Raw genomic sequence first — 19139 nt, 5'->3', positions numbered from 1 at the left:
AAAACTTGGAGATCAATGATATAAATCAGATGAAGTCTTAGAAAAATACCTGTAATACTCTTGCTAGCTAATGATAAAAAATTCCCAGAGTTGATTTTGGAATTGATCTAGAAAAATTCCAGATATGTACAATCTCTTAGAGGTTAGGGATGTACCTCTTGGGATATATTGTGTTTTCAATAATGAACTTTGGTTGATAGAATTGCAGTTTCTTTGTATCTCTTCTGAATTAAATGCATGCATGCATGATTGCTCAGTTGTGTCTGATTCTTTGCAATCCCATGGACTCTAGTCCTTCAGGTTCCTCTGTCCATGGAATTTTCCAAGCCAAAAACACTGGAGTGGGTTTCCATTTCCTACTCCAGGGCATCTTCCCAACTCAGGTATTGAACCTACATCTCTTGCATCTCTTACATTGGCCAGCTGATTCTTTACCCACTAGTGCCATCTGGGAAGACCTTTCTGAATTAGCGCATTTAACAAATAAATGGAAATTATAAATTTACCTCCTGGGCTTTACAGAAGGCCATCTGTCTAAATATTATAAAAGAGAGAAGTCACAAGGAAATTTTATAATGTTTAGATCTTGATTGAGAGAAGTAGAAGAGGGCTTCTGTACATCAGATTTCCAGGTAGTGCTAGTGGTAAAGTACCCACCTGCCAGTCCAGGAGACATAAAAGACTCAGGTTCACTGGGTCAGGAAGATTCCCTGGAGGAGGGCATGACAACCCACTCTAGTATTCTTGCCTGGAGAATCCTATGGACTGAGATCACAAAGAGTTGGACACAACTGATGTGACTTACCACATAATAGACTTGGCATGCTGTTGATTTTCCCATGACAAAGCAAATAAATATTGGCTTGAGATTTAGAAAGATAGTAGAAGGAAACAGTACAAACAGTACTAAAGGAGATGAGTTTAGGTAGTACTGAAAACAAAATGATATTTGAGTTTGGGGGCCAGTGAGAAATAGTAGATCACATTTTATTTTATAACACTATGATCTTGCACAAATCTATATCTATGTACATTAGGTCTTTTTTTTTTTTTCTTCCTACAAGTGACATAGGAATATTGCAGGTGATAATATAAAGAAAAAAAGCATCCCTTTGACATATCAATATATTCCATAATAGAACTAGAGTTTTCCTTGCTTTAGGCTTCAAGGGATATTGAGCATATTTGGGTAAAAGCTTGGATAAATTACTTATTTCTTAAATGGGATCAGCCCCTAATATTTTTAAGACATCAGTGAGTCTTAGCTTGGGGTGTCAGGGACCTTCAAGAAATTCCTCAAGTTGGGATTGGATTGAGGACACAAGATTGAAAAACAAACATCCACTTGAACTATTAGTATATGCTTTGTATAGGAAATGTCAGGTATTTCAGGAAATGGTTTACCTGAAAAAGACTTGATTTGTTAGTTCTTTTCGAAAAAATCTCTCAAGAATAAATTTGTATTCTCACAAAGAATGAAAGTTGACTCACAAGAGGGCCGAAAGTTATTGTTGCCTGCTCGATGAGTGGAAGATGCTTGAGTGGTACTTGAAAAATCTGCCATGTCAGTAGTCTGAAGATTCCTAAGAAAGGTATAAAAATAGTGGTAGAATTTATAGTTCACAGAATAGCACCTATGTCATTTAGAAAGTCTTGCTTCTGCCCTTGTATTTTGAGAACTGTTTCTCCTGGTTGGTTTTGCTGGATCATTGGAAATTGAATACTATAATCTCTCTTGGAGCCCCTTTCTAACCCTCAGGGACCTCTAGTTCTTTTCTGTATTTTATTAAGATGGAAACATTTATTACCCAATGTTCCTTTTGCATATGCAACCAGCAGTGATCTTGTTACACAGGGGTTTTTTATTGTTTTTTTTTTTTTAAGTTAGAACATCTCCATTTATTATTTATTTTTTGATCTTTTTACTATTTCAGATTTTATTTATTTATTTTTTTAATTTTATTTTATTTTTTAAATTTACAATATTGTATTGGTTTTGCCATGTATCAACATGAATCTGACACAGGTATACACGTGTTCCCCATCCTGAACCCTCATCCCTCCTCCCTCCCTGTACCATCCCTCTGGGTCGTCCCAGGGAGAATGGCATTGAAACATGTATAATATCATATATGAAACGAGTCACCAGTCCAGGTTTGATGCATGATACTGGATGCTTGGGGCTGGTGCACTGGGATGACCCATTTATTATTTTTAAATCCATAAGAATTTTAGATTTTTTTTCTTTTTCCTATGTGAATATTCTTCAATGCATTCTGCCAAAGAAAGACTAAAATTTGTATAATGGGGTGATCTGCCATCCAATCTTTTCTTTACCTACCAGATCAGCAATTTCTGGTTTTAGGCCATCTATAAAAATTTTGGAGAGGTAATGGAAATGCCAGTATCTAAGCCTAATGCTGAACATTATTTGAAGGCATTAATTAATTTATCTCTGAGCTCTTCTATAGATTCACTCTTTCATTGTTTGTGATGTTTAAGGAAAGATCCAATTTTATTTAGCAATCTATGAGATATAGCTCCTAGAATAAATTGGCCTAACTCATTCATATTGTTTTATCAACCTCAAGTCCTTCTCAGACCCTGCAACTAGCTTTATCCAGACAAGTTTTGCACTTCCTGGGCTTAGGAAAAGATGTACACATTGACAGAAGTCAAGGAAGCCTCAAGAGTATGTGCCTAGGAGGACTCTGAATATTTTAATAAACTTTTTTCCCTTGTGTCCTGGGATATGAGAGGTCCTTAATAATGTCACAGAGAGATGTACTAAATGGAGTTTGAAGTTCGTGTACCAGGAATCACCTTCATGGGTAGTTTAATTTCAGAAAATCTTCAGGAAAAAGAGGGGGAAAAAGATTAAGAAGTCCATGAGATTGAATTAAATTCATGATTGGAGGAAGTGAAGTCAGGGAAAGGTAGGATACAAATAGAAAAGTAGAACTGAATATGTTTCTTTTCTTGTCTTTCTCCTGGAAGTCTTTAGGGAAACAATACTGAAGCTCAGGTCCTATCTGATAGCCTCCTCATACTATTTAAGGGCTTCCCAGGTGGTGCTAGTGGAAAAGAATCCACCTGACAATACAGGAGACCCAAGAGATATGGGTTGGATCCCTGGGTCAGGAAGATCCCTTAGAGTAGGAAATGGTAACTCATTTCAGTATTCTGGTCTGAAAAATCCCATGAACTGTGGTGTCTATTGACCTACCCATAGTCTGTGGGGTCGCAAAGAGTCATGCTATTTAAGGAATGCAAACCATTGCATACTCAGAATTGTATTCTTTTTTGTTCTAAGGCCTTTCTTAAATGAGCATTTCTATTCATATTTAAAAGTTCCAAAACTTTTTCACTAAAATTTGAAATTGCCTTTCACCAAAGCGAAATGATCCTATTTAGTGAGAAGGGTACAGGAACTGACAAAACAGAGTAACTGTAACGGAGACAAAGACAAGATTGAGGAAAGATTCTCACAAGATTTTGAAAAGATGATACAAGGGCTAAGTTTGTCTGAAGTACTCTAGTTTAATAAGACCTACTGAACTTGAAGCCGGTTCTGGGGTGAAACTTACTGACCTTGTGTTTTGCCTCTACCTGAAAAGGCAATGGCAACCCACTCCAGTACTCTTGCCTGGAAAATCCCATGGACGGAGGAGCCTGTTAGGCTCTTCCATGGGGTAGCGAAGAGTCGGACACGACTGAGCAACTTCCCTTTTACTTTTCACTTTCATGCATTGGAAAAGGAAATGGCAACCCACTCCAGTGTTCTTGCCTGGAGAATCCCAGGGACAGCAGAGCCTGGTGGGCTGCCGTCTATGGGGTTGCACAGAGTTGGACACGACTGAAGCGACTTAGCAGCAGCAGCAGTTTGCCTATATTACTGACTTTCTTTTCTAGACAAATAAAGTTTAAACTTGGGTTCTGTCCCTGGTGGCTCAGATGGTAAAGCGCCTGCCTACAATGCAGGATATCTGGGTTCGACCCTGGGTCCAGAAGGTCCTCTGTAGAAGGAAATGGCAACCCACTCCAGAACCCTTGCCTGGAAAATCCCATGGATGGAGGAGCATGTTAGGCTTCAGTCCATGGGGTCGCAAAGAGTCGGACACGACTGAATGACTTCACTTTAAAGCTTAAACTGTACAAGCAGATAGACTGTAGAAGAAATGTTAAAAGTCAAATTTACCAGGTAAAAATATAATCTGAGTAGAATTTAAAAAGCTCAGATATCAAAAATACATATAAAATTATTGGGCTGAATAAAACATTTAGAGATCAGTTCAGTACAAACTGATTTTATGTCTAAGACAATTTTACCTTGAACAGGTAGATTCTAAGGAAGTTCCAGATATGCATGTTGTTACTGGGTTGGATGTCCTCATCTGCAGCAACAAGCATCTTATTGTGTTTGGGTGGAATTTCTGCTTTTGTCAAAGCCCAATAGCCAAGGAATGCTCTTGTATGCAAACAAAATCAGCTGCAACATGAGGGGATACATGCCAGAGGAACCTTGGAAACCTCTCAGAGTAGGGCAGCAAATGGCTTCATAGGTTTGGGCTTGTATCATCTTCTGAGCATTGTTCATGTGCTGTTGGAAATATCATTATCTGATTGTCAGAAGGGTATATGTTCAAATTCTCACACTAATGAAATCCTTTGAAGTACACTATGGGAAATATAAGTGAAGCAATGCTTTATCTAGCATGACTTTTCATTAACATAAATCCTTTATTTAGTATCTTGTAGGAGTTCACATAACACCAAATTTCTTATCATTAATAATTTTTAACTCAATTTATTCTTACTATGTGGCAAGCACTGATCTAATTTTTAGGCATATAGTAGTGTTTAAAATAAACAGAAAATTCTTACTGTCCTACTGAAGTTTTTATTCTAGTGTTCTGTGGAAGAGCCAGAAAACAAGCAATAAATAAATATATGTGGGGGCAATAATTAGTGCTATGAGGCACATAAAAAAGATAAGGTGACAGATGGCTACAGAAGGGGGTTTGGTAGAGATGTTATTTTAAAGAATCAACAGGATGGCTTCTCTGAACTGGTAACTTTGAACAAAGATCTGAGTGAAGGAAAGGAGAGAGACTTTTGAAGATCTAAGGGAATAAGTAGTGTTGCAAACAGAGTGAACAGATAGAGGCCAGAGTGGCTAGAGCAGAATAAAATGGACAGTGTTATGAGATGAGGTCAGGAAGATAAGCAGGAACTAGATTGTATGGAGTCTTGTAGAGTGTGATAAAGGGTTTGGATTTCATCCTGAGTCATGAGAGATTATAAAAGGTCATGCAAGTTTTTGAGTAGGAGATTGACATAATATGATTTATTTTTAATAGATTATTCTGGTTGCTGCGCATGAAACTGGCAATAGGAGGTATGAGTGAAAGAGATAGAAGTCTGTAGTGACAATCAATGTGAGAGATGACAGTGACTTGGCCAGGATGATGATAGAGTTATCAGATGCTCTTGTTGTCAGAGTGTGACTTGAAGCTAGAGTCAAAAGCACTTGCCAATGGATTAGATAGAGTGATTACTAAGAGGTATAAAAACTGATCCCTCAGTTGGACCAGCTTCCCTGGTGGCTCAGCAGATAAAGAACCCACCTGCCAATGAAGGAGATGCAAGAGACAATGGTTCGATCCCTGGGTCAGAAAGATTCCCCTGGGGAAGGAAATGGTAACCCACTCCAGTATTCTTGCCTGGAAAATTCCATGGACAGAGGAGCCTGGTGGGCTGTAGTCCATGGGGTCACAAAGAGTCAGACATGACTGAACATAAATGTCTCAGTTGGACCACATGAACTGAGTGAATAGTGGAACTATTTCAGAATGGGGGAAACTGGGAGAGAATGGAGGGATTGGAAGTGTTATGCTTGACATGATTCTTTGACATCTACATGCCAGTGTCAAATAGGCTAAAAGGAGAGGGAGGAACTGTGGATATGCCAGGAGCTGTCAGTGTATAGATAGAAATCAAATCTGCAAACAGAGGAAGTCACTTGGGGATAAGTGTGAATAGATACAAAAAGGGGGTGGAATTCTTGGGCATGCCAAAATATAGAATTCAGGAAGAAGAAACCATTCCAGCAAAAGACACAAAATGGAACAGATAGTGAGGTCCAGAGTATATGATTCCCTGAGAAATCATACTGAAGATTGATTCAGTGATTCCGAACAAGGGGGTGATTGAATGAGACTCCAATGTGCTTCTCCAAGCTGTTGTAGGGCACCTTGTGGAAACATTCAAAACATGTCTCTTGGCACAAGCAAAATAAATCAGAGTAAATAACATATTGACCATATATATACATATATAAAATAAGTATTATACTGTCTTTTTAAAAATCTTAATACATTTTAATTACATTAATACATTTCTCAAAAAGAGGAAAAATTTATTTCTTCATATTGGTCTAGCACAGTTACAAACAACATTACAGTCTCTATTTTCAAGCCTTAATATTTTCAAAATGGGATCTTCTTTGCATATTCATATTTTTCCAACTTTGTCCATCGATCTTCCCTCATGGTTGGTTGAAGAACCACTTTTTATTCATTTTAATTTCAAAAGCTTTTTTCATATGATTCAATACACATACATATAGTAGTGGAAAGTCTTAAGCAGAAAGATAAGTTTGGCGGAGATTTGTAAAAATCCAATCTCACAATAAATTCCAGAAATTGCAATCCTGAGCATGAAAACATATGAAATGCTTCACAGATTTGCATGACATCCTTGTGCAGGGGCCATGCTAATCTTCTCTGTATCATTCCAATTTTAGTATATCTGCTGCTGAAGTGAACACATAAGTTTTATACTTTTTAATCAATTCCATTTTGTTTGATGATACAAAAATTAAAATATTTTGTACTTTTACAGTATTAGAGATGTGGATCAGTAAGTAAAGTTGATCAATTAGGAAAGGAGGCTTCAGTATTAGGGAGAGATCGTAAATATCTGACTGAATCTCTTCCATGTCATCTTCTTTAATCCCCTAAACACTATCCCTAACCTCCCAGAGGAATCAAAGTAAATAACTGAAATCAAAACATACACAGTACTAGCAAGTTTTACATCATTGTTTACAATTTTCTGAACCCCTTTGTTAAAAGAACATTCTTATTTAGGTTAGTTCCAACATATTATTTCCTTTTACCTATTATTCCTAGATTTCTCCCAGTGGTAAAACAGAATAGATTTAATTCTTGCTAATTATATCAATGCTTCAAAAATTATGCTCAAATTAAATCTTCTATGTAACATGCTTTTAACTATTATGATAATTAAATTTTGATCATCACCCATTTTTAAAATTTTCTCTTTTTAACATCACTACCAAATGGTCAATAGAGGAAATTAGAATTAACATCCCCCTTCTCCCCTTTCCAGACAATATACTTCTATTAATGCTACTAGTCATATTATTATTATTATTACCAATAACAATAGCTGCTGCAGATGTAATAATACTAGTAGAGGTAATTTTTTCCTTTTTTTCTGGTTTAATATATATCACTCCTTGTACCCTCCTGAGCTTTCAGAGGTACACCTCTCAAGTGTATGTTCCATTTCAATCAGGGATTACTAGATAGCTATGTTTTCCCATGCTAGACTTGTGCTATTAGTTTTATATGTGTTATCCTTGTAATTACCCAAACTGAGATCTCTTAGTTTCACCTTTACATATGATGGACAATATAGCATGGTAGTTAGAAATATGTTCTTTCAGTTGGCTTAAAATCCTAGAGCCAATATTACTGTACAACTTTAGACAAGTCACTTACATTTCCATACATTATTTTTTCATCCATAGGATGAATACGGGAATAAATATTTGACATCTCTTTTATCACTGGAAACCTATGTTTGTAAATCAGTTTTTTACTTGTTTGTCCTATAAACATGACTTCAATAACTAACCTGCTGCTTGCTGCATTCCCATGTATTCAAGTCCCTGCTTCAATAGAGAAAGCGACTCTCTTTTGTACTTGCTAGTCCTGAAAGCACAATTGCTGGATTCCTTTGATGTCCCATTTAAACTGTATCATAATTTACCCACATGGACAACTACTATGCTGTGCCTCGCACCTGTCTACCTAACACTATCAATTGTATCTATAAAAATGATGTATCAGGAATTGATATATACCATCTTCCTGAGAAGATTTTATCATCTTATTATTTAATTTTCATAATTCAAGAATTAGAACTATTATTATTCTCTTTTTATCCCATTAAGAAAATGAGACTTAGGGAGGCTAATTTAATTGCCCTAAGTCATTATTGCAAGCAATGAAACAGTATTCACACCAATGGCTGTCTGATCCTCAAATCTAAAGTACTTTATGCCTGTGTGTGTGCTTCATTGCTCAGTCATGTCCGACTCTGCAACCCCATAGACTGTAGCCCAACAGGCTTCTTTGTCAGTGGTATTTCCCAGGCAAGGATAATGGAGTGTGTAGTCATTCCCTTCCCCATGGGTCTTCCCAACCCAGGGACTAAACCTGGGTCTCCTGCATTGCAGGCAGATTCTTTTCTGTCTGAGCCATGAGGGAAGCCCAAAGTACTTTATACTGCCTCATAAAGGGGTATTGAAATTTCACAGGCTTGAACCATAAACTTCTATGTTAATAAATTTCTGGTTATCAAGAATCTGTAAGAATCTCATGTTGACATATTTATTGTTTTGATGCTTTGAAAATCATCACTATGTTCTTCAGATATCTCACAATAAAAATGCAACACTCTAGATGTTTGGTTTTATCCAGGTACTGATCCTTTTATGTCTCACCTGCTTCTCCCTTCTATGAGATACCATGCCCTTGCCCTATTTGAGTAGGTCTAAATGGCTAGGTCACGCAGAGTCGGACACGACTGAGGTGACTTAGCAGCAGCAAATGGCTAGCAGCAAATAACTGATTATATGATCAAGCAGGAGAGAGACACCAGTTTGATGTTAGAATGTATTGTAATATTATGTACCACTCACTCATAACCCAAGAATAGAGCCAGAGACTTTAAACCTAAGAAATTTTTGTGGCAAGTAGTTTGTCACTGTTGAATGTAGGCTTATTCCCACTCTTCATATTTTTCTTCTGTGTCTATATTATACATAAGCTAAGAGATGTTTTTTTCTAACAAAAATGTTTCATGTCATTCTCCCAGCACCATTTGAGAAAGTCATTGAATAAACTAATAGTAGGCTTCCAAGCCAAGAGTAATTATGTTACATTGCTCTTTTTTGGCAGGGACCTATTTCTTCCTGCAAATGAGGCACTTTAACATAAGCACACTTTTATACTGCAAAGTAGAGGAGGATTTGATGCAGATGTCTTTCAGATGAGATACAAGATCATATTTTTTCCTATTTCTAGATTAATGTAATGAAGTGATCAATCAATCAATCAATTACTCCATCAACTTAGTTTTCCTGGTAATCACTGTAGCAGATAGTGATTAGAAATGGAAACATACACCTGTAAAAGTTAACTCTCTGTTTTTTATTGAAATAGAGTTAACATACAATATCATGTTAGTCTCTAGTATGCTGCTGCTGCTGCTGTCACTTCAGTTGTGTCCAACTCTGTGCAACCCCATAGATAGCAGCCCATCAGGCTCCCCCGCCCCTGAAATTCTCCAGGCAAGAACGCTGGAGTGGGTTGCCATTTCCTTCTCCAATGTATGAAAGTGAAAAGTGAAAGTGAAGTCGCTCAATCGTGTCCAACTCTACGCAACCCCATGGACCGCAGCCTACCAGGCTCCTCCATCAATGTGATTTTCCAGGCAAGAGTACTGGAGTGGGGTGCCATTGCCTTCTCTGAGTCTCTAGTGTACTATGTAGTAATTTGACCTTTACTTACAATATGAAATCATCACCAAGATAAGTTTAGTAACTCTCCATACAGAGTTATTACGATAGCTGAACATTATATTAATTTTTTATATTGAGAAAACACTTTAAAATCATTTATGTTAGTTTTTCCTTTAAGTTGAATTTTGAGAAGAGTTATTTCTCTGATTGCCATTTTTAGAGTAGCAAACTAGTTCAGAAGGGTTAAATAACTTCCCCAAATATGATTATCAACTTGATGGCAAAAGTGGAGCTAGCAATCAACTTTGTAGCCCCATCTATTTCAACACAGGTCACTATAACAGATGTGTTATCTTCACTTTTCATTTTCTCCAGAAGAGAAACTTGAAGACATCATAAAAGTCTACGAAATGAGATTTACACATTGTGAGGGTCAAAAAATCGTTTTATAAATTTATATAATTTTCATATTAATATATACAGTTAACATTGATGGGGAAAGGACTAACAGTTTAAATACATATTCAAATACAGAATTTTTTGAACAAAGAATTTAGTTGGGAGTCCATAAATTATCTTCAAGAAATAATATTAATTATGGTTAACATGTATTGATATTTTTTTAAATAACATATAGTATGCCAAGCACTTAAATTATCATTCGAATCTTATTAAACACTATGGGGCATATATTAAAATGAAAGTGAGGATGATTTATGTAGTTTCCTCAAGGTCACAGATGACAAGGGTTATACAGGGTGGAGTAAAAAAATCAGTTGTTCTGAAGTCCAAATGCTTAAGCCCTATGTGATACTACTTTCTTTTGGTCTACTCCTTTAGGTAAATAATACCCTCTCTTTATTAATGCTTCTTCCAATTTGTATTATGGGAGTGTATTTACCTTTACAATAGTGGAATAAATTGTCTTACTATGTCATTAATCATTGAACAAATATTTCAAACCTATTATGTTCCATAAAATACATTATTTGCTTCTTACACAGTACTGTGAAAGTGCTGCACTCATAATGCCAGGAAATTTGGAAAACTCAGCAGTGGCCACAGGACTGGAAAAGGTCAGTTTTCACTCCAATCCCAAAGAAAGGCAATGCCAAAGAATGCTCAAACTACCACACAATTGCACTCATCTCACACACTAGTAAAGTAATGCTCAAAATTCTCCAAGCCAGGCTTCAGCAATATGTGAACCGTGAACTTCCTGATGTTCAAGCTGGTTTTAGAAAAGGCAGAGAAACCAGAGATCAAATTGCCAACATCCGCTGGATCATGGAAAAAGCAAGAGAGTTCCAGAAAAACATCTATTTCTGCTTTATTGACTATGGCAAAGCCTTTGACTGTGTGGATCACAATAAACTGTGGAAAGTTCTGAAAGAGATGGGAATACCAGACCACCTAATCTGCCTCTTGAGAAACCTATATGCAGGTCAGGAAGCAAGAGTTAGAACCAGACATGGAACAACAGACTGGTTCCAAATAGGAAAAGGTGTACATCAAGGCTGTATATTGTCACCCTGCTTATTTAACTTATATGCAGAGTATATCATGAGAAATGCTGGGTTGGAAGAAGCACAGACTGGAATCAAGATTGCCGGGAGAAATATCAATAACCTCAGATATGCAGATGACACCACCCTTATGGCAGAAAGTGAAGAGGAACTCAAAAGCCTCTTGATAAAAGTGAAAAAGTTGGCTTAAAGGTCAACATTCAGAAAACGAAGATCATGGCATCTGGTCCCATCACTTCATGGGAAATAGATGGGGAAACAGTGGAAACAATGTCAGACTTTATTTTTGGGGGCTCCAAAATCACTGAAGATGGTGACTGCAGCCATGAAATTAAAAGATGCTTACTTCTTGGAAGGAAAGTTATGACCAACCTAGATAGCATATTCAAAAGCAGAGACATTACTTTGCCAATAAATGTCTATCTAGTCAAGGCTATGGTTTTTCCAGTGGTCATGTATGGATGTGAAAGATGGACTGTGAATAAAGCTGAGCACAGAAGAATTGATGCTTTTGAACTGTGGGGTTGGAGAAGACTCTTGAGAGTCCCTTGGACTTCAAGGAGATCCAACCAGTCCATTCTAAAAGAGATCAGTCCTGTGTGTTCTTTGGAAGGACTGATGCTGAAGCTGAAACTCCAATACTTTGGCCACCTCATATGAAAAGCTGACTCATTGGAAAAGACTCTGATGCCTGGAGGGTTGGAGGCAGGCGGAGAAGGGGACAACAGAGGATTAGATGGCTGGATGGCATCACCAACTAGATAGATATGAGTTTGAGTGATCTCCAGGAGTTGGTGATGGACAGGGAGGCCTGGCGTGCTGCAATTCATGGGGTCACAAAGAGTCGGACACGACTGAGTAACTGAACTGTACTGAACTATTATATATATATATATATGCAATATTATTTTGTGGATACCATGCAGTACATCACACAGTACATAAGAATAAGTCCAAATTTAGGCAAATGAATGATTTGTGAGGTCAAAAATTTAGCACACTTTTAGAAGATGATAATAAAATGTTTGTTCAATACATAATCTGCATTGAGACTGAACACTACACAGAATCAGTTTGGGAAGGACTGCGTGGGGACAGCAGTCCTTGTTCTTAGTATTGCCCTGAGCCACTCTTTTCTGACTACAGTGTGCATCCCCCCATGAAACAGAATATATGCAATTAATCAGACCCACCATTCTTATAAGGTCATTTAAGAACTTTCACTACTTGTGCATACTGTCAATAGCTTCCTGGTCACCCCCAAACCCCTCCACCCACACAAGCAGCTTAAAAAATATATATCCTTCCACTCATATAAGTACTATTCCTGAGAGGAGTTCCTTTCCAATTGGTAAAATTACAGTGATGCATAATGTCTTTGTAGATTAAAACTCAGGTCAGTGGTCTCCTTGATTTACATAGTTAAATAATGTTTGATAGAAGACACTTAGAAGACTTCCCTAAGATACCACATGCATCAGTTAAGTTAGTGCTTTGTTGTTCAGCCGCTCAGTCATGCCTGACCCTTTGTGACCCCATGGACTGCCACAAGTTAGGCTTCCCTGTCCTTCACTATCACCCAGAGTTTGCTCAAACTTATGTCCACTGAGCTTGTGATACTATTCAACCACCTCATCTTCTGCTACCCCCTTGTCCTCCTGCCTTCAATCTTTACCAGCATCGGGGTCCTTTCAAATGAGTTGGCCCTTCACATGAGGTGGCCAAAGTATGGAGCTTCAGCTTCAGCATCAGTCCATTCAATGAATATTCAGGGTTGGTTTCCTTTGGGATTGACTGGCTTGATCTCCTTTCTGTCCAAGGGACTCTCAGGAGTCTTCTTAGGCACCGCAATTCAAAAGCATCAGTTCTTCGGTGCTCAGCCTTCTTTATGGCCCAACTCTCACATCCTTACACACATGACTACTGGAAAAAACATAGCTTTGGCTATAAGGACCTTTGTCAGCAAAGTGATGTCTCTGCTTTTTAAAACACTATCTAGTTTTGTCATAGATTTTCTTCCAAGGAGCAAGCGTCCATGGCTGTGGTCACCAGCCACAGTAATTTTGGAGCCCAAGAAAATAAAGTCTGTCACTGTTTCCATTTCCTCCCCAATTATTTGCCATGAAGTGATGGGACTGGATGACATGATCTTAGTTTTTTGAATGTTGAGTTTTAAGACAGTTTTTTTCATTCTCCTTTTGCACCTTCATCAAGAGTCTCTTTAGTTCCTCTTCACTTTCTACCATTAGGGTGGAGTTATCCGCACATGAGGTTACTGATATTTCTCCAGCAATCTTGATTTCAGCTTGAGCTTCATCCAGTCTGGCATTTTTCATGATGTACTCTGCTTATAAGTTAAATAAGCTGGGTGACAATATACAGCCTTGATGTACTTCTTGCCCAATTTGGAACCAGTCTGTTGTTACATGTCTGGTTCTAACTGTTGCTACTTGACCAGCATACAGATTTCTCAGGAGGCAGGTCAGGTGGCCTGGTATTCCCATCTCTTTAAGAATTTTCCACAGTTTGTTGTGATCCACACAGTCAAAGGCTTTGGCATAGTCAATAAAACAGAAATAGATGTTTTTCTGGAATTCCCTTGTTTTTTCTTTGATCCAGAGAATGTTAGCAATTTGATCTCTGATTCTTCTGCCTTTTCTAATTCCAGCTTGTACATATGTAAGTTCTCGTTCACATTCTCTTGAAGCTTGGCTTGAAGGACTTTGAGCATTACTTTGCTAGCTTGTGAAATGAGTACAATTTTGTGGTAGTTTGAACATTCTTTGCTGTTGCCCTTCTTTGGGATTGGAGTGAAAACTGACGTTTTCCAGTCCTGTGTCCATTGCTGAGTTTTCCAAATTTGCTGATATATTAAGTGCAGCACTTTTACAGCAGCAACTTTTAGGATTTGAAATAGCTTAGCTGGAATTCCATCACCTCCACTAGCTTTGTTTGTAGTATTGCTTCCTGAGGCCCATTTGACTTCACACACCAGGATATCTGGCTCTAGGTGAGTGATCACCCCATTGTGATTATTTGGGTCGTTAAAAATTTTTCTGTTCAGTTCTTCTGTGTATTCTTGCCACACCTTCTTAATAAAGATACAAACGGGCCTGGGAAATGTGGAAGCTGAGTGGGCATCCCCTTCTTGGCAACAACCTATGAAAAAGAACAGCATTTAAATATTGTCTCTGCCAAAGGATACAGAGATGGCATGGGGTATTTAGACAGTAGCCCAGTGAAGTGCAGAGGGAGGGCATTCCTGGAAGAGGGAACAGCACGCTCAAAGATTGTGAAAACATAATTATGTAATATTGTTATAAACATGGAAGCTCCGAAGGGGAAGTTACAGTTTCCCACTCTGATTCAATTATTAAATACTGAGATGGTTAGATAGCATCACCAACTCAATGAACATAAATCTGAGAGAAACTCTGGGAGATAGCGAAGGACAGGAAAGCCTGACATGCTACAGTCCATGGGGTTACAAAGAGTTGGACATGACTTAACTACTGAACAACAGCAAGAACAATACTTGTGTTCAGCGTTTTGTGATAGAAGAGGAGAATGTGGAGTTGCACAAAGTATAGCCTCTTCTATATAGACACTTCTGATTCTTGTTAGAGAAACAGACACAGTCAATCAACTGTTTTTCCCAAGGTCTCTTCTACTTTTGATTTCTAATATATCGTGAGTTACTGTAATCAATGTTTATTTCAACATTTTGAATTCTTGGAAAGTTCAATTAAGCTATTACTTAATTGATTAAGTTATCCAAAACTCACTTCTATAGAATGCTTACAAAATGCTGAATTATCTTATTGGTTCAAGACATAGATGGTGTACAGGACAGATGGTAACCCTGCTCACATAGAGTTCCCATACTTGTAGAAATTTTATGAGCTGGGAATAATTTCTAAATTGATTGACAGCTGGTTTGAGTTTGAAGTAGGCACATTATTAGTATAAACAGAAATGGCATCTTATTATATGAGGCCCTTCAAGTGTAGCTTTCATTATTATTTTAAAGGTTTCCAGGAGATGTTTTCAGTGAGCAGTGTTATGAAAATATGTAAAATATCGAGACTCACATGTAGAGCTATTTTAGCAATATATTGTTTTTCTTTGTACCTTGGAATCTAAAATAAATATTAAAAATGTAATAGAATGAACCATTAGAAGGATATTTTTAAACTACTTTATTCTGGGGAATAGGTATTTGATGATTAAGTTAGATATGGACTGGATATTTATTGAGATAATCTGGTGTGTTTGATTAGATCTAAATCTTCATGTATGTATAACTCAGTATAACCTTAAAGGCAACTTTTCAGCCAATGCCTGATTTCTATTTTTTGATTCCATTTGCTGAAATCTAAATTAGAATTCTTTCCATTTAAATGCAGATTCAGACTTTCCACCTGAGGGGCAAAAGAAGCCATTTTTTTTGACTGAAACATATATAGGAGATATATATATATATAGTTTCATTCACATGAATGAAGTTTCATTTACATGAATATTCCTTCCCAGCACAGGAAGGTATTTTTTCTTCTGATTTCTAGAATGCTTATTGCAATAATTTTATAACCTCCTTGTATTTGCTTCATTGTTTTGTGCTAAAAGTTCATGTGCTAAATAAATAAGCTAAATAAAAATTAAAATTTCAGTGGACATTGGAAAGGTGTATGGAATTTTTAAATGGAAGTGGTGAATTAAATGGCACTGAGTAACCAAACCAAAATTGAAATAGAGGATGCTGAAAAGCTAGGCACATTCATATGCTGACAGAGATATAATATGTAGGGCCATTTTATGCCTTTTTCTTTTCTTTCCTTTTTTCATTCTTTAAAAAATGAATCCTGGTTAGAGTATTTTAAAATATAAAGCTCTGGGTTATGTATGCCAACTCATCTAATGTATACTTGAAAAGCTGCTACAGTCACATCCAATGTGGAGATTTATAACACAGAGAAAATGAAAGAGCACAAATAAATCATTGTAAAGGAGTCATATTAGCATCTTATTAAATGATTTCTTGTTGTATTGAATAATAGTTAGAGATACTTCCATTTTAGTTAAGAAACAATGAAAATTTTTGCCGATTCAAATGTTATAAGAATCTAAGCCCAAATATGCATATATAAAATAACCATTGTTCTAAGAAAATTTTTACATGTGAGCAAAACTGAAAATTAGAAAATAATATTTACCTCACGTTTAATAGAAAATTTCACAAAGTAAATTTTATAATGCATCTCCTCGCTCAGAAGAGATTCCATCTGGAAGAATACTATTTATGGCAAATAGTACAATTTGTCATTACAAAGCTTTAAACATTTTCATGCATTTATTAAACAAAAATTTGAATACATCTTCTGTGCTAGGTACCGGAGGTTTAGAGTTTAAACAACCTGTCTCTGAAGCATGTAGCATAAACCTAAGTAAAAAGCAAACCTTTAGTACTGTGTATTTTAAAAGATTTCACTTGGGACATCTAAATCTGAAAAACCATAACCTTGGTTTCCCTGACACCATCCTCATCTGGTTTTGTGATTATTCTGGAGGATCCTTCAAGTTTCCCTAGGGACTCCATTTCTTTTAGTAATATTCTTTATCATTCTGAACTATATGCTCTTGTTACACTGTACTGTCCTTCGGTGATAATTATCCAGGTGCACCCTTTCATCCATCATCTCTAACAGGGATTATCAGACTTCACTGCATAAGAATCATCTGGGTACTTGTGATAAAGTTAGATTTGGGAAGTGGTTGGGGCCCAGGATTTTTTTTTTTTTTTTTATTTTGGTTGTAATGGGTCTTCATTGCTGCATGGGCTTTTCTCTAGTTGTGGTGAGAGAGGGCTACTCTTCTTTGCCATGCACAGGCTTCTCATTGTGGTGGCTTCTTTTGTGGAGCATGTGCTGTAGGCACATGGGCTTCAGTAGTTGTGGTTCCCAATTCTAGAGCACAGGCTCAGTAGTTATTGCACATGGGCTTAGCTGTCCTAGACCAGGGATTGAACCATGTGTCCTGCAATGGCAGGTGGATTCTTTACCACTGAACCACCAGGGAAGCCTAGGGCTCAGGAAGTTTAACATCAAAGTAGGAAGTCAAGAAACACCTGGAGTAACAAGCGAATTTGGCCTTGGATACGGAATGAAGCAGGGCAAAGACTAATAGAGTTTTGCCAAGAAAATGCGCTGGTCATAGCAAACACCCTCTTCCAACAACACAAGAGAAGACTCTACACATGGACATCACCAGATGGTCAACACCAAAATCAGATTGATTATATTATTTGCAGCTGAATTTGAGAAGCTCTATACAGTCAGCAAAAACAAGACCAGGAGCTGACTGTGGTTCAGATCATTGCCAAATTCAGACTTAAATTGAAGAAAGTAGGGAAAACCACTAGACCATTCAGGTATGACCTAAATCAAATCCCTTATGATTATACAGTAGAAGTGAGAAATAGATTTAAGGGCCTAGATCTGATAGATAGAGTGCCTGATGAACTATGGAATGAGTTTCGTGACATTGTACAGGAGACAGGGATCAAGACCATCCCCATGCAAAAGAAATGCAAAAAAGCAAAATGGCTGTCTGGGGAGGCCTTACAAATAGCTGTGAAAAGCAGAGAAGTGAAAAGCAAAGGAGAAAAGGAAAGATATAAGCATCTGAATGCAGAGTTCCAAAGAATAGCAAGAAGAGATAAGAAAGCCTTCTTCAGCGATCAATGCAAAGAAATAGAGGAAAACAACAGAATAGGAAAGACTAGAGATCTCTTTAAGAAAATTAGTGATACCAAGGGGACATTTCATACAAAGATTGGCTCGATAAAGGACAGAAATGGTATGGACCTAACAGAAGCAGAAGATATTAAGAAGAGGTGGCAAGAGTACACAGAAGAACTGTACAAAAAAGATCTTCACGACCCAGATAATCATGATGATGTGATCACTGACATAGAGCCAGACATCCTGGAATGTGAAGTCAAATGGGCCTTAGAAAGCATCACTATGAACAAAGCTAGTGTAGGTGATGGAATTCCAGTTGAGCTATTTCAAATCCTGAAAGATGATGCTGTGAAAGTGCTGCACTCAGTATGCCAGCAAATTTGGAAAACTCAGCAGTGGCCACAGGACTGGAAAAGGTCAGTTTTCACTCCAATCCCAAAGAAAGGCAATGCCAAAGAATGCTCAAACTACCACACAATTGCACTCATCTCACATGCTAGTAAAGTAATGCTCAAAATTCTCCAAGCCAGGCCTCAGCAATATGTGAACCGTGAACTTCCTGATGTTCAAGCTGGTTTTAGAAAAGGCAGAGGAACCAGAGATCAAATTGCCAACATCCGCTGGATCATGGAAAAAGCAAGAGAGTTCCAGAAAAACATCTACTTCTGCTTTATTGACTATGGCAAAGCCTTTGACTGTGTGGATCACAATAAACTGTGGAAAATTCTGAAAGAGATGGGAATACCAGACCACATGACCTGCCTCTTGAGAAATCTGTATGCAGGTCAGGAAGCAACAGTTAGAACCAGACATGGAACAACAGTCTGGTTCCAAATAGGAAAAGGAGTACGTCAAGGCTGTATATTGTCACCCTGCTTATTTAACTTATATGCAGAGTACATCATGAGAAATGCTGGACTGGAAGAAGCACAAGCTGGAATCAAGATTTCCGGGAGAAATATCAATAACCTCAGATATGCAGATGACACCACCCTTATGGCAGAAAGTGAAGAGGAACTAAAAAGCCTCTTGATTAAA

The 19139-nt window shown here is 37.5% G+C and overlaps 1 non-coding gene across 1 annotated transcript; it reads right to left on the bottom strand.

Annotated features, from left to right (window-relative positions):
- Positions 1 to 6722: 6722 nt before the first annotated feature.
- LOC133245401 (U6 spliceosomal RNA) lies at positions 6723 to 6829 on the bottom strand. The gene has a single exon (XR_009735666.1). It is a non-coding gene; the product is annotated as a U6 spliceosomal RNA (small nuclear RNA).
- Between the last annotated feature and the right edge of the window lie 12310 nt (positions 6830 to 19139).

Source organism: Bos javanicus, chromosome 3 (genome assembly GCF_032452875.1).
Source record: "Bos javanicus breed banteng chromosome 3, ARS-OSU_banteng_1.0, whole genome shotgun sequence".
Taxonomy (NCBI): domain Eukaryota; kingdom Metazoa; phylum Chordata; class Mammalia; order Artiodactyla; family Bovidae; genus Bos; species Bos javanicus.
The sequence above is the reverse complement of the archived record's forward strand: the minus strand, read 5'-3'. Positions and strand labels throughout refer to the sequence as shown.